Source organism: Myotis brandtii, unplaced genomic scaffold (assembly GCF_000412655.1).
Source record: "Myotis brandtii unplaced genomic scaffold, ASM41265v1 scaffold657, whole genome shotgun sequence".
NCBI classification, from domain to species: Eukaryota; Metazoa; Chordata; class Mammalia; order Chiroptera; family Vespertilionidae; genus Myotis; species Myotis brandtii.
Window position 1 is genome coordinate 3307361 of NW_005370552.1, and position 24468 is coordinate 3331828.

The following is a 24468-nucleotide window of genomic DNA, read 5'->3' on the forward strand; positions in this document are numbered from 1 at the left end:
CCACTGGGGTGCCTGGCCAGTCTGGGTGAGGGGCTGAGGGCTGTTTTCCGGCTGGCGAGTGACTAAAGCTTCCAACCGCTCCTTGTTTTCTTCTCTCTTTTTTTTTTTTTTTTTGGCCAGCTTTAGCTCTGGGGCCTTGCTGCTGAAAACATAGATACAATGTTGCGGTCCGAGCCCGGCTGAATGGAAGCCCTTTTCTGGGGTTTTGTTTAGCTTCTTATTTGCAACATAGTATATAGTTGCTTAGAGTTGCAACTGAGAGGCTGGCAAGTGAGGCGGGGAATGTTGGAGTCTGCAGCAAGCAAGCCTCCCTGCTCGCTTCAGTGCCTGGCTGCTAGCCGCCATCTTGTTTGTCAGTTAATTTGCATATACTCACTGATTAGCCAATGAAAAGGGTAGCGGTCGTACGCCAATTACCATGTTTCTCTTTTATTAGTGTAGATTATTTCAGAAGACTCTCAGCCAATCAAAATGCAGCACCAATATTAGCTCATTTTCAACCAAATGATAGCTTGGTAGAATAAAAGTCTCCCCAGTTCTCACCATTTCTAAGTTGCTTGCTTCCACAGCCCCAATTGAGCACCCATCTTCAGCACACCGAGTCTATGTCGCTGTCTTTGGAATTTTGCGTGAACAAATGATCTCAGAAATAGCTGCAGCGAATGGTTGGAATGTGTGTTTACAAGTTCCTTTCCTGTTTTGCAAACTCAGGCTCAGCTCTGCAGCCCTGAAAAGCTGCTTCCCCTCAGCAGATGTTCTGACAGTCACTGTGTTCTTGTCTGCGCTCATTTGTCTCACCCCGCTATCCATTTCCACAACACACAGTAACCCGGAAATGCGACTTTTTCTCTCCCCTCTGCAGTCCTCTGCACTAGTGACTTTCCCACAGCTTCACTCCGCAAACCACCGATACCCAGTTCTGCAGCTTTCTCTGTACTGTAGTTATTTCTGCTTCCATGGCTCTTCACAGTTGGACATTCAAAGCAGTGGCGACTGGCATCTTCACTTTTTTCTCCTGCCACCATCTCTCCATACTTTAGCTTTCTGTCACAGTAGGAGGGATGACTACTCCAAAAATGCAGTCAGTTATCAAGAAAGTCTTAGAGAAATATATGACTTGATTCTCTCTTTTCTTTAATATTTAAATAATCACTATATGCTGGAGAAACATATTTACCCATTAGTAGAGTCAAATGCCTGCTCCTATCTCTAATTCAAGCTCTTGTAAGAGTGTCCTCACTGATCATCACAACTGGGGTCTAAATGTTTATTGGAGGTGAGGAAGCATTTACTAAGCTGCTCCTTGTCCATGTTCTCAGGACTCTGGAGAAGTGTGAGGACCACATATTACATATCAGAGGGCTTGTATGGTCTACCTTCTCAGAGGGCTTATACCAGTGATGGCGAACCTTTTGAGCTCGGCGTGCCAGCATTTTGAAAAACCCTAACTTAACTCTGGTGCCGTGTCACATAGAGAAATTTTTTTATATTTTCAACCAGAATAAAACAAAGATTTATATTTTTTGGTATTTATTTTATATATTTAAACCCCATTTAACAAAGAAAAATCAACCAAAAAAATGAGTTTGCGTGTCACCTCTGACACGCGTGTCATAGGTTCGCCATCACTGGCTTATACTCTATATGTTTCTACCAACTGCCCTTATCACCTGAAACAGTAACAATAACAAAAAGAAGTTGTATGGGGTACTTACCTTATGTCAGGCATTGTTCTAAGTACTTTACAAATGCTGTTTTATTCAACCCTCATAAAAAAATATTCCGAGAGGCAAGTAAAAGCATCCCCATTTTACAGATTAGAAAACTGAGGCACAGATAGATCCAATAAACTGCCCATGGTATGGCAGGGAAGAGGCTTGAAAGCCATGTAGGATGACCTACTTCAGGCTGTATTCTCATTCCTAAACTTTCTGTTCATGGTGCCTTTGCAAATACTGATCCTTTGCCTAGAGCAGTGGTTTCAACCTTCTGGCCCTTTAAATACAGTTCCTCATGTTGTGACCCAACCATAAAATTATTTTCGTTGCTATTTCATAACTGTAATGTTGCTACTGTTCTGAATCGTCATGGAAATATCTGATATGCAGGATGGTCTTAGGCGAGCCCTGTGAAAGGGTCGTTCGACCGCCAAAGGGGTTGCGACCCACAGGTTGAGAACCACTGGCCTAGAGTCTCTTTCCCTTCCATCTCTCTATTGAAAGATTGTTTATTACTCAAAAACCAAATCAAATGTCATTATTCCAGGAAATATTCCTCTCTAAAAATTCTTCACTTTGTCCCCAGTATTCTCATCAATTGTTTAAAATCTATATATATAAAAGCCAAGCGACTGGAACAACCAGAATGACCAATCACTATGATGTGCACTGCATCAGCCAACTGGCATGATGGGGGCCCCTATCAGCACCCCTCTCAACTTCAACTTCCTGTGGCCGTCCCCATGGTTGGCCTGGCCCCTCCCCCTGGCCAGACTTGCCCCCAATTACTCCCTGAACCCTGATCAGGGACAGGGATGGCCAACCGCCCATGGTAACTTCTCCCCCACTGGGCCAGCCCCTATTGGATTCCATCGGGGCGGGCTGGCCGGACCCCACCTGTGCACTAATTCATGCACTGGGCCTCTAGTATCTTTATGATTTAGGTTGGGTTCACCCAGAGGCAGATGCAAAAATGAAGTTTTATGTGCAAGTGATTTATGAAGGAAGAGTTCCCAGGAAAAACTGGTAAGGGAGTGAGGAAGTAGGACACAGAAGGGGAAGAAGCCCCAGCGTCAGTCTGATCCTGAAGGGGAGCTCTGGAGTGTAAGTTAAAACTTGGACTTTTTCTGGACCCAACGCAAGAAAGCTAGAATTTCCCCCTTCCCTGCCTTCACTGGCTAAGCCCTCATCTCTGAAATATAAAAACTTCCAGGCATTTCAGGCTGTAAGTATATCAAGGCAAAGTGGCTTTAATGGACAAGGGGAGTTCTCTGGTAAGAACATGAACACTGTGGGCAAAACCATCCGAAAACTGGGGAGAGGATCACAGAAATGGTCAAAGCAATCTGGGGGTCCCTGAGCAGAGTCCCCAGCAGTGCCTGGAAATTTCTATAATGGAATTTATGATTTTACATCTGCTCTATTATTTATTTGAATATGTGTTTTCTTTACTACACTATGTAGTAATACCCCCTGGATCTTTTTATTTGCACCTAACACAGCTTATTTAGATTACATCACCTTAATTAGGAGGAGAGGCCATGGCAAGACTTGTGAATTCTCAGTTCATTTTTTGGCTCCTTTGAAAATCCTCTGTCCCTACCACCTACGTTGGGCTCCTTTTTGTTAAAATTGCCAAAGACATCAACCTCTACTGAAAGTTCCCTTTTAAATATAATGAGAGAAAAGCACAGTGGACTTAGCTAAGGACCACACCCAAGCGCTATTTTAAAAAAAAGAGAGAACTCGATGCTGAATATCCAAGTTAGTCATTCTATCTTTCTAGAACCAAATGTGTTTCTGCCCTCTCAACACCATTCCTTCCTCCCTTCCTAATTCCAACACTGAATAAAGAAAATTTGAGTATGGCTTTATAGGGGATGTAAGGTAAAACCAAAAAAAGGTAGTATACGCATGCATATAAATGAATACCTCATTTCACAACATCAAGATGGAGAGAGAGCTCTGCCTGTTGAGTTGCTGCCATGGCAATTGTGAATTGTGAATTGCTGTCTGTGAGACAATCTGCTGCTCAAAGGCTCAGATAACCATTTTAACCATTTTGTGTCAGTGCCTGCTCAGGACTGGAAGATGACACTAGTGCAGCCACGTGGTTTTCACAGCATACTGATAGCAAGAACTGAAATAAAGAAGGATCGCGGAAATTACTTGTGTTATAAAGTAGAAGCAGGAGATCATTCTTTATCAAATTTCTGCATAATAATGTTCAACATTATTGAGTACTTACTGTCAGCCACCGATACGAGTGTTAGAGATTTTTTTATCTAGCTTATCCTCATAACTGCCCTTTGATGTAAATCCTTAACATCATCCCTATTTTCTAGATGAGAAAACCGGAATCTGAAACATAAATTACATGACCAAGGTCAGACAACCTAGAAGCTGTAGAGATGTGGATCTGAGTATAAGAATAAACGACTGATGTCAGCATTTGCTCTCAGAACCTCTGTCTTTCTGCCTCCCCACACAGGATCAGAACATGGAGCTCTTTCATCAAGGTCTGTCATCAATAGGTGATGCAATCAATTTGAAAGTTCCATACTGAAGATAATGTTCCTCCAACTGGATCCCCAAAATACCTAAACAGCACTGAACACAAACCTCTTAAATCCCAGATCATGTACAGTTCTGCTAAAGTTTATGCCTCTTATAAAAACAGAATATTGATATGTAAAAATCTATATATATATAAAAGCCAAGCGACCGGAATGACTGGCATGACCGGTCGCTATGTCGCGCACTGCAGCCGGCCAACCTCCTCCAGCCCCTCCTGCCAGCCATGCATGAATTCCTGCACCAGGCCTCTAGTAATAGTAATAAAAATGCAGGGAATAGATCCCAAGATGGCTATAGAGTAGTTGGAAGCTCTGTCCACTTGTTTCCAACCCTGTACTGGATTTGCAGCTAAACTACAGAACAATCAACTTGCAAAACCAGGTGAAGTATGGCTTATCTGAAATAATACCACCAAGAAGCACAGAAGAAGCCAGGAAGAAACTGGTAGAAGGCGCAGAGACTCCGAGAGGGTGAACTCCCTCACACAGGTGCAGTGGCTGAGAAGCTGGAGAGATATCCACATGCAAAATCCTTCCCCTTAGGACTGTGGGGTCTCAATTCCATGCAGGGCTCCCCAACCCAGAGCAACAGAGACAGGAAAGGGAGCTTTGTAGCATATGGAAGTAGGAATCAGTGGGGATTTTGTCCCCCTGGGAGACTTGGACCACACCATCCCAAGAAAGGAGCACTTGTATTGTCACAACACCAGCCTGGGAAATTTGCTCCGGTCTATGACTGTTAGAGAGGCCGCGCAGCCATGTCAGGTCCAGTGGAGAAGTCTGCTCAATACACGCAGCAGTGATTTGTCAGGGGCCCTCTGTTCTTTGAAAAGGCTTTGGGCAGAGAGCCAGTCAGGGACTAAACTGTATGGTGTGGGAAAGAGGGTTAGTCTCGCCCACCAGAAGTTTCCAGGTGGCGCCCCTCTTCCCACCTGATGAACTTGATCTGTCCCATCATGCTGGATTCCCTGGCACCGAGGCTGGGAATTTAGTCCCACTTTGCTCGGTTTGACAGCACGGGAGAGCAGGACTTTCAGCCTGCTTAGAGCCTGGGTGGATCTGGGAATTTTAGCCCAGCCCTGCTGTGACCAGTCTTGCGGAGAGATCTGAGTGCCCGGCAAAGCTGATTTTTGGGCCTCTCTTGCTTGGCTTGGTGGCATGAAGGAGCAGGAGAGCCACACAGAGCTGGGTTTTGGGGACTGGGTGTCCCGGTGAAGCTTCTGTCTGGGAGTCTGACAGGCAAGTGCTGGGCTCTGTGGCTGCATTGCGGGGAGTCAGAACAGAGCTCCCCTGTGAGTTCAGCCCATGATACCTTGGGAAGGAGAGGTAGGGTCTGCCTCCCTCCTGCAGGCTGCAGGCACCACCTTTAATGGGAGACTGAATCCTGTCAAGTCCTGGATACCCCACTTGAGCACAGCTCCATGGGAAAGTGTGGGGAAGCACGGGACTTGGTTGGAATGTCTGTAAGGAGGATCCTCTGAAAGGTCGGGGCTTCTGAGGGGACCTTGCCAAAGGCGCCAGCCCCTACCTTGACTTTTCCTAAGAAGTCCTATCCCCCCCCCCCCGCCACCTCCCGGGGTGTTTTGCTGGAATCTCTATGTTTAGTCTTTAAAGACCCGACCTTGTAGAAGCATATACTTTCTCAAGGATACTTACTCTGCTGATTGTATCCAGAGGTTAATTTGAGCTCAAGCTGTTGTTACAATAAAAAACCTAAGAAGGCAGGTGAACAGGACTGCTTTTTAGTTCTAAAGTAAAAGTCCCTTAGCCCTCTCTTTCACAGAAACCTGTGTCAGGGCAATCTGTTCATTCGCTGCTCAGGGTCTGCCGGTCAGCCCCGGCAGGGAAGGGAGAGTGGCTCAGAGCAGGAACATTCAAAGCGTGAGACCCATGGCAGACCCAAATTCTGAGCTCTAGTGGTATTTCCAATACCTAAGATCTGGAAACAGCCCAAGTACCCATCAGTAGATGAGTGGATAAAAAAAGCTGTGGAACATTTACACAGTAAAATACTACATGGTTATTAAAAAAAAAAAAAAAGGAATTCTTACCCTTTGAGACAGCATGGATGGACCTGGAGAGTATTGTGCTAAGCGAAATAAGCCAGTCAGAGAAAGACAAATACCAGATGATCTCCCTTATATGTGGAATCCAATGGACAAAATAAACTGACCAATAAAATATAACCAGAGACATGGATAAACAGACTGACAGATCTCATAGGGTAGGGATGTGGGGGTGGGGCTGGATAAAAGAAGGTGAAGATATTATCTAAAGAACATATATGGGTAGCCAGTATGTTGAAGGCCAGGGGCAGGGGGCGCTGAGTGGAAGTGGGCAAAGAGGGGGGAAATGATGGACATCCGAAATAGTGTCAACAGTAAAGAAAGAATATAGGGAAAATATTTGTCTTATTAAACAAAATGACTTGCCATACATGTATTTGAAAGCATTGGAATCAAATAGTAATGGCTACTAAAATTAAAAACTATGTAGATAAACCTCTGTTCTAGAATATGTGGTTAGCCATTAATCCATATATGTTTACATAATTATGTGGTATAGACATTTCATTATTTCAAGATGGTTTTACTTCTATCAATCTTATTTAATTAAGCTTGAAATTAAATAACTTTCGGTTAAACTATTAATTAACTGTGTGCTACTTTGTCTTAAAGAAATGATTATTTCTGTTCTATACAGCTGTGAAGGATAGACAGTTTAAATTTCATTTGGTATTTTAATTTTTTAAATTTTTCCTTCAGTTAAATTTAATGAAAATATTCCTGTTGGCTATATTCCCACAATATACCCCAAATTTATCCATTTTTTCCATTTCCAGTATAAGCACCTTTCACAGATACTTCTCTGGAACAAGCCAACATCATCTCTCCTCTGTTCTAGCATAACTTCCTAACTGGACTTGCTCCTTCCATTCCTGCTCTTAATATAACTATCAGATTGATCTTTAAAAAACATGTCATATTATGTTTCTCCCTAGCTGAATACCCTTTCACGAATTTCCAATGTACTTAAAATAAAATTCCCATTCATTGTCATTGTATCTAAGGCCCAATGTGAACCAGTTCCAGCTCACAAAATCTCAGCCACACTGATCTTTCTGATCTTTGATTATAAGTTTATTTCAAACATTGGGCTTTTGATTTTTTTATTCCCTCTACCAAGAACTCACAGCTCCAGATATTTCAAATAGCTGATCCTTTCTCATCATTCAGGCCTTAAAGCAAATGTCACTTTCTCAACATAGCTTTGTCTTAACATATAATAAAGTAGCCAACCCTTATCTCTAGCTTGCTTTAGTCACATTACCTTTTAATATTTTCTTCATCCTTATTGGAATTTTATTTACTTGTTTATTGCCTATTTCTTCTAGAATGCAATTTCTATGAGGAAATGAGCTTAATTATGTGCCCACAATATGCGTAGTGCCTATAAAAGTGCCTGGTACATAGCACTCATTCATTAATATTTATTGAATAAAAGTCAAGTTTTTCTACTGTCAAATAATTATCCTCCCATTGATTGCATATCTTCAGCTCCACAAGATTACCAGTAAAATAAATTTAATGTATCATTATTTAATGTACAACTATGGGAATATAAAAATATATTCCCGTATTTAAATTGCTCCTTAAACTCTTCTTTAGTTTATATTTCTACTTTTGCCCTTTGAGAAGAATGAGACTACTCTGATGATTTTGAGGAATCTGCAAAAGATTACACTAGCACAATAACTTCTAAGGCCTGCTCTGAAAAGCAACATGCTTGTTAGTGTGAAAAATTATTTGGATAAAATCAAATTTGAGGCTTAATTGCCTCTTTTTACAACTGACATATTTCATAATATTTACCTAGCTCTCTTTAGGAAAAAAACAACTATTTTTATTCTCCAACTCTATCTACACACACACACACACACACACACACACACACACACTGCTAAACTAGCTGTTTTTAAAAGTCAGTGTACATTTCAAAAACAATTTATTTCATAGTTATAGCCACTTATTAGAAAAAGATGTTTGTTTGTAAAGGAATATCCTTTTGTCTTCCAGAAAAATATATCAATAACCACTGATGTATAGAGAAATCTTTTCTTTCTTCATTTTTTTCCTTGCATTACTGGATGTCATATGCTGGGGAGACTGGGATAATGGCTGGCAAAAGTTCATATTTCTAAAAAAAAATCCTGCTGAGGCTCGGTGGAAAGATTAGTAATGGCTAAGAATTGTGAGCTGCTCAGTTAATTGATTTTTTTCTAACTAGAGGATAGCATTCCTTTATTTTCACTGTAGTTGGCATATAATAATAGATTGATCTCAAGGTACACAGTTGAATTCTCTCCAGTTATGAGAACATGTGCTTTTAAATGGAAATTTTGGCACCAATTTAATAAAGGAAATTATATGTGCTGACATTAATCCTTCCCATATTTTCCTGAGTATATGTTATCATTCTCACGGCTTGAAGCTGACTCAGAAGACAAATAACAAAAGGGCAGTAAATAAGTGTATTTATAGTACCGCATGCCTCTTTTCTTACTATAGGTAGATTTTTTTGTTCTTCATACAACTGATCCTATTTTTAAGGAGTGTAGATGATATTTTTTCTTTAAAACTAATCATAATTATCATATTTGTCATATACTTTTCATTTCTGAATCTACAAATCTTTATAAACATTAATTTTGAGAGCTCCACTATGAAGTAAAATAGGTTGGACCCTCATACAACATTTCCAGAGTTGAAGTTTAAAAACAGTTCTTCTTTCATCTTACCCAAAGAATAAGTTACCTGGAAGTTTAGGGAGATACCATAAAGATTAATAAACAGAAATCTTATTTAAAATGGAGACAGGCTAGAAGAGAGAATTCTCACACAAGTGTCACTCAACACACACTACTAACTCCAACAAGAAGAGAGGTACCTTGTATCTTTGACAGGAAGTGATACTACTTTACTACCTCAGCAGGAGGAAGAGAAGATGCCTTCTTGCCCAGTAACAGCTTAGCTAATGGAAGACTGCTATAAATCAGCCAATAAAAAGTCACTATACTTCAAACTTTGTTTCCTCCAAGGCTGTTTGTTTACAACAGCCTCTCCCAAGTCCATACACAGCATTCTTCTCTGTTTTTCTGGACGTACTTGTGGTTTGCCATTAGGCCCCATGTTCAGAGTTGCAATTCTTTGTGTTGTTCCTGAATAAATCAATTTTGCTGGAGAAATATCTGACTGTCTATTTGTTAAGGTCAATATGTTATTTATTTCTGAGGCATTTCAACTCTATTGGCAGTTTCAAACTAAGATTCCATTGCCAACAGGGTAATATACTAGTTATAATTAGCACATTAGTTGTTAATAAAACAAGTTTGAACTAGCTGTTTCATCTCTGGGACTCTTAGTTCAACTGGACTTCCCAGATCAGGTACAACTTGAGTGAAAATGTAGAATTGTTAAGTCTCCTGACTCTGAGTATGGTCAGATTAGGATTAAAGGTTGGATTTTGATTCATAAAATATATCAAATTTTTGTATCCCTCCTATTGTTCTCATCCTACAAAAATTTACATATGTGCACAAACAATATTTTGAACATAGTTTTAGTAAATTTACGAATGCCCAGATGTCAATCCAAGGATTAGTATAATTACATTACTGTTTTGAATCCTTCTAGTAATCTTGGTTAAGGAGTATCCTGTAGAGAAATCTCAGAGTAGCATAATTATTCTCTCTTTTGTAGACTGTATTTTTCCCAAGATTACCTTAAATTACTTTTTTTCTTAATCTTTGAATATCAGTAACTTCACCGGTAATTTTTCCTAGGAAACAGTTAGCCTAATTTAATCACAAAGGGAGAGAGGGGGATGGAGAGAGGGAAGGAAAGAGAGAAACATCAATCAGTTGCCTCCTGCATGCACCCGACTGGGTTTTGAACCCGGAACTTGGGTATGTGCCTGACCGTGAATGGAACAAGACAATGCTCAACCAACTGAACCACACCAGCCAGGATTCCATACATCATTCTTAATGATTGCACAGAGTCTCACTATAGGATGATTTATTTAACAACTCCCCTGTTTTTGGACATTATCAAGACACCATGAATCTCCTTGTAGACCCATCTTTGTACACTTACCTGATTATTTGCTTAAAATATATTCCCTGCTCTGGCTGAGTAGCTCAGTTGGGTAGAGCATCGTCCCAATATCTTAAGTTTGTGGGCTCAATCCCTGGTCTGGGCACATACAAGTGTCAGCAGGCGGGAAGCACCGTGCTGCTGTTTGTACCAAACTTGCAAAGGCTGAGTGAGGGCCGGCAGCATGGATAGAAGAGGGACCCTGGGTGCTGCAAGGTCACTGGTGCGCTCTTCCCCACAGACCCCCCAGGGCTCAGGAGGGAGACCTGAGAGAGCTTCCCTCAGGGTGGGAAGGGGGCTCTGCCAAGGGAAGGCATGCAGCTCCACCCAGACCCTCCCCAGAAGAAGCAGAATAGGGGGAGGAGGAGGAGGAAGAGGAGGAAGAGGAGGAGGAGGAGGAGGAGGAGGAGGAGGAAAGTCCTTCAGTTGCTGGGGCAGGTGCAGCCCATTCTAGCCCATTCTTTGCCCCAAGGGTTCAGCAGGGGCCGGGGAAGAAAAGGCTGTTCCCTTCTGCAGGTGGGTAGGAAGCAGTCATGGGCCCAGGATCCTGTTAGAGCAGCGGTTCTGGGAGGCAGGACATTTAGCCCCTCAGGGGACATCTGTTGAGGTCCAGAGACATTTTGGGGGGAGGGATGTGCTATGGACATTTGGTGGGTAGAGGCCAGAGATGCTGCTGAGCATCCTGCAATGCCCAGGGCAGCCCCACAACAGAGACTGACCCAGCCCCCAATGTCTGTAATGGGGAACAAGTTGAGAAATCCTGCATCACAGGTCTGCGGGCTGGAGGACAGGTAAGACCTGTCACAGACACAGGTAGACAAGCGGTGCCACAGGAAGGAAGCACAAGGCCATTGAAAAATCCCCACCCTAGGACCCAGGCACACGACCTGCCGGAGGTGAAGCCTGAACCAGGGCAGCAGAACCCTCTGGACCAACCATCCTGGGCCACCAGGCTGGCAAGCACCAAGTAACAAGCAGCCACAGGCCACCTCTGGAGGAGGGAGAACAGCTTGAGAGAGAGAGAGAGCCCTTCTGTGGCACAGGTGGCACAGGGCATAGGGAGGGCTGAAAACTGAGGTGGGAGTAGGGGCATTGAGAAAACCCAGAACTTAGTGATGCTAGAGAAATAGGAAGCCAGTGGTAACCAGCCGGCAACCAACCGGAGCAACAGCAAAACTCAATCTGAACTAAATCCTGACCAGATTAATGAGTCAAAAATTTATTTCAAAAGCACTTCTATTAAATCCTTGAATACCCATTTTTTTCTTGAATACCCATTTTTATCTTATTTGTTCCCCTTTTCTTTCATTCCTATTTCATATTTATCATCTTCTTATAATAATTTTATATCAAATTTCTTGTTATGTGGCTCTTTTTTGAAGTCTGCCTTCCATGTTCCTAATTGTGGGTTCAAATATTGTTTACTCTAGTAATAATGCCATCCAATTTGACATTTACCTCTAGAAACATTTTCATTTTCTTCTAATATTTATTTCTCATATACTTTTGCATTGACAGCTCATTTTCCATCTCCTGTTCTAAGTCTTTTTTAAACAAGATTGCAGTGCCCGTACATTTTTTAAATTATAGACAAATTTGTTTTTAACTCTTAGTCTTTAAGTCATGCTTGTTGTAATACACATCATTAATTTGCATTTTTATTGTGTATTTCCTGTCTTTTAAAAAAGTATGTTTTTATTGATTTCAGAGAGGAAGAGAGAGGGGGAGAGAGAGAGAAACATCAATGATGAGAGAGAATAATTGATCTGCTCCCTCCTGCACGCCCCACATTGGGAATGGAACCAGCGACCTGGGAATCTAACTGACCTGGTTCATGGATTGACACTCAACCACTGAACCACTTGGGCTAGGCTGTTTTTCCTCTTTGTTTTGTGATTTCTACTCATAGATAAAGTAGTTTGACTTGCTCTTAATGAATTTAAAGAGCCTTCTTACTAGTCCTGGCCTCCATATCTCCAGACATTTTTATGTGAGAGAATAAACCTTTCATCAGCCTTAAACTACTATTTAGAAGGATATATCTGTTACTCATGATCAAACATAATTTCTAATTAGCACCTGCTCAGTGTATAATGGAGATGTAACATCTATAAATATTTTTAAATCAGATATCATTGTTATCATTCATAAAACAGAAATGTAAGGAAAACTAAAAATTACATTATTATTATCCATTTTATTTACTTTTCCTAGATCAACTATATCCTATATAATAAAAGGCTAATATGCAAATCGACCAAAGGGTGGAACGACCGGTTGCTATGATGTGCACTGACCACCAGGGGGCAGACGCTCAAAGCAGGAGCTGCCTCCTGGTGGTCAGTGCACTCCCACAGGGGGAGCACCGCTCAGCCAGAAGCCGAGCTCATGGCTGGTGAGCACAGCAGCAGTGGCAGGAGCCTCTCTCGCCTCCACAGCAGTGCTAAGGACCCCTTGGGGGATGTCTGCCTACTAGCTTAGGCCCACTCCTGACTGTGAGAGGGCGCAGGCCTGGCTGATGGGCTCTTAGTGACCTGGAGTAGTGATCCAAGGGGTAGCTCTGCACCAGGCAGTAAAATTATAAAAGATATGGAAGGGGAAAGCCACACTTCAATATGTTGCACTCAAATTAACTGATAGGAAAAGTAGAAAATATGCTGGCAAGTTTATAGAAGAGTTAAATAATGTAATACACACATTTAGCTTTCTGTCAGTGTCTGAGAAAGGTGAATTAAAGTTTACTATAATTCTTTGGAATTTGGCTATTGCTTCATTTTGTCCTGTCACCTTTTGTTTTGTATATTTTAGGACACACATACAGATCTAGAACTGTCATATATTTCTGGTGAATTAACCCTTTCATCATAATGAAATATTTATTTTATTATAAATGTTTTGCCTAAAAGTTTGCTTTGTCTGATATTAGTCCAATTATACCAGATTTCTTGTGGTAAGTGGTTGTATGTATTTTTTCTAACCTTTACTTTTCAAAATTCTTGTATACTTATTTTTAAGGTGTGTATCTTATAAGTAGAATGCATTTGTGCTTTGTTTTTTTCATCCAGTCTTATAATCTCTGGAAGATTTATATAATTAACATTTAATGTAGTTACTGATACAGGCACATCTCAGAGACATTTTGGCTCTGGTTCCAGTCTACCATGATAAAGTAAATGTCACAGTAAAGTGGTTCACATACTTTTTTTAGTTTTCCAGTGCATATAAAAGTTATGCTTACACCATACTGTAGTCTATTAACTGCAATAGCATTATATCTAAAAAATGTACATACCTTGATTAAAAAATAGTTTATTGATAAAAAATGCCAACCATCATCTGAATCTTCAGAGTCATGCTTTTGCTGGTGTAAAAAAAAGCAATATCTGTAAAACGTAATAAAGTGAATTGCAATAAAACTTGGTATGCCTGTATATTTGTGTTCAAATCTACTATCATACTTGCTTTTCTCCATGTTCCATATATTTTTCTGTCTTTATTTGCTCTTCTTAAATTGATAAAATATTATCATTTTATTCAATTTTTCCTCCATTAGCTTATTATCTATATATTCCTTTATTTTCTTCAAGATTACTCTGGAGATTACAAAATGAATTCTTTATGTATTAGGTTTAATATGTTAGATGTTTTCCCACATCCCAGAAAATATAAGGACTTTAAAACACACTGATTTAATGTACACTCTGTGGAAGATTGCATATTTTTTCAGATTCAGAAATATGGTTTGACTTCTATATTTTTTCTAAAAGATTATATAATTCTGCTCAACATCACATGATTCAAAATGCCTTCCTGTGGTAAATTTTTCTTGACTTGTTGACACAAGGATTGGGTTTTTATTGACACTGGTCAAAAATATAAGCAGAAATGATTGCATATGATGTATAAGCAGATACTTTAGAGCCATTGGCCAATTCTGCCATGTCAACAGTATTTCCCAAATAGTGGTTACTTCTGCTGGTTAGATATTGAAATAAAGACAATACATAGAAAGGAACCAAAGCCAACCCAGAGCTATTATAGCCAACATCTACACTAATAAAAGAGAAACATGGTAATTAGCGTACGACCGCTACCCTTTTCATTGGCTAATCAGTGAGTATATGCAAATTAACTGTCAGCCAAGATGGCAGCAGGCAGCCAGGCAGCTGAGAACAGGATGCTTGGTTGCCCCAGCGATAGAGGAAACCAAGGTTCCCCCATGCAGCTGCGGGGCTCTGAGCTCCTGAAGCAACAGCTCCAAAAGATACAATGTTTTAATTATAGAAGCTAAAAGATGGCGGTTAATCTGCATACTCAGGCTCCAAGCGGTAGAGCGAAGCCAAACAGCCCTGAAGCCGAAGAGCAGAGAGGCCTCCAGGCCCGGGGATCAGCGGAGCCAAGAGGCCTCCCGGCCACCTAGATCAGCGGAGCCAAGAGGCCTCCCCACCCCGGGAGCCGAGAGGCCTCCTGACCTCCTGGATCAGCGGAGCCGAGAGGCCTCCCGGCCCCAGGAGGGCACATGCTGGGCTAAGGGACCCCCCACCCATCCCCAGTGCACGAATTTCGTGCACCGGGCCTCTAGTATAATATAAGAAAAAAAGTTGTGTTAATCCACTGAGACTTTGAAGATTGTTACTGCTGCTTATGGCTACTGACCAAAATACCCCTTACATTTGTTAGAAACAAGTTACTAACTCAAAGCCTCACTCAAAGCCTTCATGGTGGCACAAATCTCAAAAATGCCTCCGAGAATGTGGTATTGATTTTGGTTTACTATTTTTATAGTTAGAGGCAGTTTTAGTGGCTTCCACTTGGCCTTTCCTACCATAATAGTCCTCTCTCTTGTATCAGAGAACCAATGCTATAATTCTAGAAGTTGATGAATATATCTATTTAAATTATACTAGAATATACATTTTGAAAATGGAGAAATAATCTCATCATTTGTTTATGGATACTCACTGGGATATTGTGGGATGGGTTGAGTCAAATCACCTGACCTGTAAATCTCTACTCTCACTTTGTGGACAATTGTGATATATCAGGTCTCCAGAAATTAGTGTAACTTCAGAGCCAGTGTTCAGTAATTCCCTCAAAATCTGATTATTTCCCATTTCCAAATGCTCAGTAGCCTGATAAATGATAAATGGCTGCAGGCTCCTTTAGGAAAGGCTAAGAAGGAGATCAATAGTATAATTTTTATGACAGCATAATATTTCATTTTCTCAAAGGGACCCATTCTCCCCTTCAAAAGATTCTAGGAATTGATTGAGGGCATATGGTTTTGGGGGATTCAAGTCAGACTTCTGTAGTAGGCCTATACCTATTCTACTTATACAGATTAACTGAGAATTTAGTAAACTGCCCATCCATTTCTTTTCTAGGAACACCCTGATCAATTAGTCAACACTAATGATCACTGTGAGTCAGACTATTCTGACTACAGATTTGATTTTGCTGTCCATTACAGTAACCACCCCATTTTGTCTTTGATGATCATATTAGTTTCCTAGGTTTATTGCAACAAAATACCACAAACTACATGGCTTAAAACAACAGAATTTATTCTCTCACTGACTGGAGTCTTGAAGTATGAAGTCAAGGTGTTAGAAAATGTGGATCTTTCTGGAATCTCTGAAAGAGAATCTATTCCATACATCTCTCCTAATGTCTGATGGTTACTGTCAATTATTGGCATTTGTTGGCTTTCAGCGGCATCACTCAAATCTCTGCTTTCATCATGACATGGTATTCCCCCTGTGTCTAAATTTCCCTCTTCTTTTAAGTATGCAAGTCATAAATTAGTACTTATTCTAACTCAGAATGACCTTAGCTTGATTACATCCGAAAAGACCCAATTCCCAAATACTAGTAAAGTCACATTCACAGGTACTAGGAGTTATGACTTCAACATATTATTTTAGGGGACATGATTCAACCCACAACAACAATTAAATACTGCTACTTGGCCCCTATCATTCCGGGATTTCATAATTCTCATTGTACTTAGGGATTTCACTTCTATGTAGCAATCTCCACTATAATTTCTGATCTATACTAAATAACCAGCACAACGCTTATCAAGGATGCTGGGGATCCCCTTACAGATTTATTTCTCACAGCCAGGGTAGAAGGCATGTTCTCAGAACCATCTCAGGGTGATGCAGATGTTAGATGATAAAGCCATTTTGACATTTTAATATCCCTAAGCATTTAGATACCTTCCTTTATAATATACCAAAGAACTTCTGGCATTTCAATTTCATTTACTTTGGATCACCTTTGGGTTTGTGTTTCATCCAAACAGCCAAGTAAAATGTTAAAGCCATTTCAAATCTCTCAAGCTAAAATATAAATATGGAATTTTTCTAAGTAGGCCCAAATATGGACTGAATTATGTCCCCCCCAAATACAAGTTATAATCCCCTCTAAAAAGACAAAATTAAGTGATATCGTAATTTCACTTATGATGAGCTCTTAATCTGTTAGTATTGGGATCTTTGCAAGAAAATGAAGAGACACTAGAGCAGTGGTTCTCAACCTTCCTAATGCCGCGACCCTTTAATACAGTTCCTCATGTTGTGGTGACCCCCAATTTCATTGTTACACATTGAACATAATTAAAGCATAGTGATTAATCACAAAAACAATATGTGATTATATATGTGTTTTCTGATGGTCTTAGGCGACCCCTGTGAAAGGGTCGTTCGACCCCCAAAGGGGTCGCGACCCACAGGTTGAGAACCGCTGCTCTAGAGAGTTCTCCCTCTCTTTCCGTGTGTGCATAGACAAAAGGCAACATGAGGGCACAGCAAGGAGGAAGAGGTGTCTCACCAGAAATCAAACATGCTGACACCTGATCTTGAACTTCAGTCTTCCAGAACTGTGAGAAAATACATTTCTGGGATTGTTGGCAGTCTATAGTATTTTGGCAGGTCAAACTGACTAATACAGGCCCATATCAATAAATTTGGCCTGATTCAACTTTTCTGTTCCTTTCACCTTGACACCTTATCTTTAAGATTGATTCACACACATATTCCTCAGGTTTCTGACTATATAAATTGGCAAAAATCATGTAATTCTTTTGGTGTGCGTAGCAGGTCCTCATCTGTCACACTTTGTACTTTACCCTTTGGGGCCTGCTGGGACTTAACTCTAGTTATGAGTGTAGAAGCGAAGAGGAGTGGTGGGAATAGGTCCTGAAGAGGATCAATGGTGCCTTATGAGGCAACTGCCTCAGGATAGGCCATGAAAAGTTCTCAGACAAAGAAGCATCAACCATCTCAGGCAGGGGTGGAAGAGCTGCTTCTACTGACAAAGAAGGCTCAGCAGAACTTCAAAGTCAAAGGTCCCCAGATTGATATATCCCCGTGCCAGTTTTTCAGGATCTCAATTTCTCAACCAATGCCTTAACTTTATTAACAGAGATGCCTCAAAATTGAGATTTTAGTTTGCAGTATTTGGCCCCTGGAAGAGAGAGATGCTAGGTTTGTGCCGGAGACAAATTCCAGCATGACAGTAGAGCTGAATCTGGGAATGGCTGAAGGCATTTCCCCAAACCTGAATAGGATGCCTTAAATTGATTGTGTTGGCTGCCAGACAGCTAAAAGGCATCTTAATCTACATGTTATTGCCTCCTACTGGCCAAACACCTGAACAGCCGTAGGCTAATTCCCCCATTCTGACAATGGACTCTGTAGGAAACCCTGACCCTTTGAAGTGTATATCTCCACCTCGCTTCAGGATAATTTGTGTTAATAAAAAGCATGGGGTCCTGAGACAAGGAGACCTTAGACCTTAAGCCCCTTTCACAGGGGTCGCCTAAGACCATCGGAAAACACATATATAATTACATATTGTTTTTGTGATTAATCACTGTGCTTTAATTATGTTCAATGTGTAACAATGAAATTGGGGGTCACCACAACATGAGGAACTGTATTAAAGGGTCGCGGCATTAGGAAGGTTGAGAACCACTGCCTTAAGACCTTAGACTTTAAGACCTAAGAACTCAGATCTTAGCTCCTTCAGCTAGGCTCCTCTGACCCCCAATGCCTTTCAAAATTATATTTCATCTCTGGACTCTTTATTAATCTACGCACAGCCTTCTCCAGATTTCCTGAACCCTCCTTAATGCTGGAACAAGAACCCTGGCAGGTTTGGTTTTCAGAAATCTTGGCCCTATGACTACAGAAGATAAGGAATTTTTTCAGGCCAGTCATAGAAACTATCAGATCCTTTACAAGGTCACTGAGCAGAGAATTCAAATCCCTAAGCTCATCATTTCCCTACTTTCTGCAGCACAGTGAAGAGCAACTATCCAATTTCATTGTGCTCTTTAGTTTGACTAAAATGTTCAAAGTCGTCAAATACATGGTCATCTAGAACCTTACCTTTTATAAGTACAGTGGGGCCTTGACTTACGAGTTTAATTCGTTCCGAGACCGAGCTCGTTAACTCAAATTACTCTATCAACTCAATGCAAAAAATCGGCCGAGAGACAGCTGGTATCTCAAAAAACTCGTTAGTCGGGACACTCGTAAGTCAAGGCCCCACTGTATTTGATAAGGTGACTAGTAGAGTCCAGTAGACTCGAAGCCAATTTGAAGAACTGGTTCTTAAGATTCCATTCCTCTGGAATCACTCTTTATTGCAAAATCTGTATTGGGTAGAGTTTAATTGGAGCAGCAGAAGCACTAGAATCTACCTATATTTATATCAGAGTTTCTCAGTAGTGGCATTATTGACATTTTGGACTGTATAATTCTTTGTTGGGGGCTGGGGAGACTGTCCTGTACACCACAGTTTGTTTAGCAGCATCATGACCTCTACCTAGTAGATACCAGGTAGCATAAATTCTTCAACGCCCCCTCCCCCAGTTGTAACAACCAAAAATGTCTCCAAACATTGTCAACTTCCCCTTAAGGAGCAAATTTGACCCAAGTTGAGTACCACTGGCACCTCCACCTATATAAACTATTTCTATATCTATATTTATGTCTATATATGGATCTATTTATCTAAGAGAGATTTGTGACATGGACTTGGCCCTATGTCAGTGATGGCGAACCTATGACACGCGTGTCAGAGGTGACACGCGAACTCATTTTTTTGGTTGATTTTTCTTTGTCAAATGGCACTTAAATATATAAAATAAATATCAAAAATATGTCTTTGTTTTACTATGGTTGCAAATATCAAAAAATGTCTCTATGTGACACGGCACCAGAGTTAAGTTAGGGTTTTTCAAAATGCTGACATGCCGAGCTCAAAAGGTTCGCCATCACTGCCCTATGTAATTGTGAGAGCAGGTGACGTATGATGCTAAGGTGTCAAGTCCACAGGGAAGGCAGTCAGGAATGGAAGATCCCAAGCAGACTGGAGCCCCATAAGGAAAGGCTAAAATCGGTGTCAGTTCTTTATGCCACTCTCCTTGGTGAGGAGAGTATTCAGCCCCAGTGGAGCTCTTTGTCGCAGAGCTAAAAACACACTGTTGGCCTAGGAGTCACAGAAGCTGAGGGAGGATCAGGGGAAGATGGAGGATCAGGCTCAGCTGCTGCTTCACAACAATGAGGTAAATCAGCAGATCAGCAACCTGTGTGAGCTACAAAATGGCCGCTGCTCCCGTTCCAGCCTCCACATCTAGCGATCTCGCTTGTATCTGACCTTCACTGGAAAAAGAATGATGAATTCTGACAAATGAGTCCAGCCTAGGCAAACTGACATATTACAAAGCCATTACAAGATAGTTTCCTCAAAGTAGGATTTCAAATAAGCTCATACTCAAATGAAAATATCAGCCAAGCTGGGAGAATTTGCAGTTACAAAGACTAACTACAAAAGAAATTATGAGCCTAAATGGATCAAAATCATATTAAATATATAGGAAACTTCAAAACTCCACAAATGAATGGTATGTCGTGAATGAACACAAATTGTTTTTCTTTATGAATGAGATCAAAAAGGGATTTGTCTGGCACAAATTTACTAGTATGACCCCTTATATATTCAACATAATAAAAGCCAAAGCAAAACACTTAACAGAAGATAGATTTAATGTTAACCAGAACAATTGGATAATTGTCCCAGGAAGATTATAGGTAACTGGATGGAAATATTTTGTCAAGTAATCTATGATAACCAGCATTTAATGTGCCATGGAGATGTTTATCTCAGAATAGCAAAGCAGCATGAACGCTCATGTCAGAACAAAGGGTTCAGCTTCTGATTGCAGAAGATGCTGAGCATTTACTCCATTTGTAGCAAGAATGTCTCTCTAAGGATTCCTAGGACCTTTCTGAGACCTGATGCAATTCATATAGTTATTCAACAAGCATTTATGGAACCTCTGTTATGTGGCAGGCACTCTTCTAGGTGCTCTCTATATAACAGAGAATAAAACAGACCAAGTATCAGCTCTCCAGTAGCACACCTCCCAGTGAGAATGCGGGAAATGAATCAAACAAATGTGTATGTTTCGTTGTGGTAAGTGCTATGAGGGAAATTATATTAGGGTAAAAGATGGAATGTTATGAATTAGAGTGCTAGTGACTTTTTAGACCAGGTGTTCAGGGAAAATCCACTAAAAAGGTGACCTATAAGCAGAGATCTGGATCAAGTGAGGAAGGAAGTAAATGAAGCTTTCTAGAGAAGGGCAAGGAAATAATAAGTGTAAAGGCTCAGAAGACTGGAGCTGTTGGCACATTAGGTGCCCAGCAAGGAGTTCAGAATGCCTGGAGTGGAATGGGCCAGGGAAACCGAGTTTGGAGATGAAATCAAGAGACATCCAGGGGCTAGTCTCAGAGGCCATGTTAGAATTTTTTTCTGCGAGATAAAAGAAACCACTGGAAAGTTTTAAACAGAGTGGTACAATCTGGCTTTTATTTTATTTTATTTACTAGAGGCCCGTTGTGCCCCGACCCGCGGGACAACAACGGGGGTACGAAGAGACACCCTAAGAGAATGAGACAAACAAGGGACACGAAAGAATGGAGGCAAGACAGTGTTCCGATCAAGCCTCAACTTTATTTTTACAGCGTGTAGAATTTATATTGTCCTAGAGGAAGGGGGGTGGGTAAAGGGGTCTATGGGCGGTAGAGGAAGGAGGTGAGTAAAGGGGTCTTTGGGCGGTAACCTGTCACTAGAGATTTAGCAGGCTCCGGATGGCTGTGTGCTTATCAGCGGAGGTGTGTGCTTGTTAGCCGAGATTTAACAGCTGTGTACTTAGGTGAGGGTCGGTTATCTTTTAACTCCAGGCTAAACCATAAAGCTTAATTGGTTCCCAGGAACTGGCTTGGGGAGGCGAGAAACCTATTGTGTTGTAAGCTGAAGATGTATATGTTATTTCTAATGGCTCCCGACACCGGTGCATGAAATTCGTACACGGGGCAGGGTCCCCTCAGCCCGGCCTGCACCCTCTCCAGTCCGGGATCCCTCTCACAATCCTGGACCACTGGATCCTAATCCCTCACCTGCCTGCCTGCCTGCCTGGTCACCCCTAACTGCCCCACCCACCAGCCTGATTGCCCCTCACTAGCTCTGCATGCTGGCCTGATTGCCCCTAACAGCCACCCACCTGCCGGCCTGGTCACCCCTTACTGCCCCCGCTGCAGGCCTGGTCACCCCCAACTGCCTCTCCTGCTGTCCTGGTTGCCCCTCACGTCCCTGCCCCCCCACTGGCCTAGTCACCCCATGCAGCCTGCTTGTTCAGTTGTTTGGTCATCCCTCACTAACCCCCCTGCCAGCCTGGTCGTAGGCAGCCATCTTGTGAGGGCTTGAGGGTTAATTTGCATATTACCTCTTTATTATATAGGCTTTTTATTCTTTATTGATTAAGGTATTACATATGTCTCCTTTTCCCCCCATTGCCTCTCTCCCCCCAGCACATGCCCTCACCTCCCTTGTGCCTGTGTCCATTGGTTAGGCTTATATGCATGCATACAAGTCCTTTGGTTGACCTTCACCCCCTCCTCTCCCCTCCCCTGCCTTCCCTCTGAGGTTTGACAGTTTGTTTGATGCTTCTCTGTCTCTGGATCTATTTTTGTTTATCAGTTTGTGTTGTTTATTATATTCCACAAATGAGTGAGATCATGTGATATTTATCTTTCTCTGACTGGCTTATTTTGCTTAGCATAATGCTCTCCAGTTCCATCCATGCTGTTCTAAATGATAGGAGTTCCTTCCTTTTTATAGCAGCGTAGTATTCCATTATGTGGATGTGCCACAGTTTTTTAACCCACTCATCTTCTGATAGGCACTTAGGCTGTTTCCAAATCTTAGCTATTGAACATAGGGGTGCATATATCCTTTCTGATTGGTGTTTCTAGTTTCTTGGGATATATTCCCAGAAGTGGGATTACTGGGTCAAATGGGAGCTCCATTTTTAATTTTTTGAGGAAACTCCATACTGTTCTCCACAGTGGCTGCACCAGTCTGCATTCCCACCAGCAGTGCAAGAGGGTTCCTTTTTCTCCACATCCTTGCTAGCAATTGTTGTCTGCTGATTTGTTGATGATAGCCATTCTGACAGGTGTGAGATGGTACCTCATTGTTGTTTTGATTTGCATCTCTTGGATGATTAGTGATTTTGAACATGTTTTCATATGTCTCTTGGCCTTCGGTATGCTGGCTTTTATTTTTAAAAGGGTTTTTCTGTTTGCTTTGAGGGGACAGTGATGGAAACAAGGATACTGATGAAGCTATTGCAATAATCCAGGAGAAAAGCGTGGTTGATAGTTGTGGAAATAAGAAGTGGTTGGATTCTGGGTATATTTTAAAATAGAGATTATTATACTTTCAAAGGGATTAAGCAAACACACACACACACACACACACACACCCCACAAAACAAAAACTCATAGTCTCAGACAACAGTATGGTGAGTACCAGAGGGAAAGGGAAGGGAGGTCAAAGTAGGTAAAGGGGGGAATAAATGGTGACGAAAGAGACTTAGCTTGGGGTAATGAACACACAGTACAATATACAGATGATGTATTATAGAATTGTACACCTGAAACCGATTTAGTTTTATTAACCAGTGTCACCAATAAATTCAATAATTTAAAAAAAATAGAGATTATGAGATTTGCTAATAGACACTATCTAGGATGAGTGAGAAATATAGGAATCACGGGGATGCAGTTATTAGGAAGAACTGCATGATTCATTTCTCTCTCTTCTTTTTCTTTAATAGACTAATCTTTTATTTCCCTGGGAATATTCAGTATCCTAACATTTGTGTCTAGCTTCTTAAAACACTGTGGCTCTTAGCCCTACACATGCAGCATCTAATCCAACTCTACCATTTCTACTCTTCTCTTTTTCCTATAAAAACCCTCTGTACCCTTCTGTTGCCTATTCCATATGCAATGCTCACCCCACCACACAATTCAAAACCTCTACAGCCTGAGACTAACTTTTTCATTTAGGTCTTACACATAAAGTATCTGATTCATGTCTAAATGACTAATAGCTTAAATTAAAATAATTTTCTCCTCAGTGAGGCTATTTTAAAGTGCTTTGAAATTACTCAAATTGAGCCCCCTTTTTTGTGGTGAATACTCTTAAGTAGTGATGGGTCTATGATCACCTGCAAATTATACTTAGTTGATGACTACCTTCCACCCATGCAAGTATTATGCTGATTTTGCTCAGAGCTCAGGTTTTATTTTAAAAAAGGAAAACTACTATGAAGAAATGAATCATTACTTTTAAAGATCAACTCCATCACAGCTTGGTTATCATTATTAATAAATGAAAAAGAGCTAAAATGTAAACAGAGTCTCTAAGAATGACAGATATGTGTTCCTATTTGGAACTAGTAGTTTTGAAGTCCCCTCACAGCAGCTTGTCTTGGTATATGCCCAAGGAAAGGCTCAGCACTTAACCTTCTATATCATTGGAGTCTGAGTGATATCAGGATCTCCCTTCACTTTATCACCTTAAAGTATTGATTGATGTGGCTGGTATTTAGTTTGTATTATTCTCACTTGGGGGAGAAACTAGATACTTTTGTGT

The 24468-nt window shown here is 41.1% G+C and overlaps 1 long non-coding RNA gene across 1 annotated transcript; it reads left to right on the forward strand.

The window, feature by feature from the left end:
* Positions 1-277: 277 nt before the first annotated feature.
* On the forward strand, positions 278-23484 carry LOC106723839. Its single transcript, XR_001359562.1, has 3 exons — positions 278-290; positions 19894-19897; positions 23368-23484. It is a non-coding gene; the product is annotated as an uncharacterized LOC106723839 (long non-coding RNA).
* Positions 23485-24468: the final 984 nt, after the last annotated feature.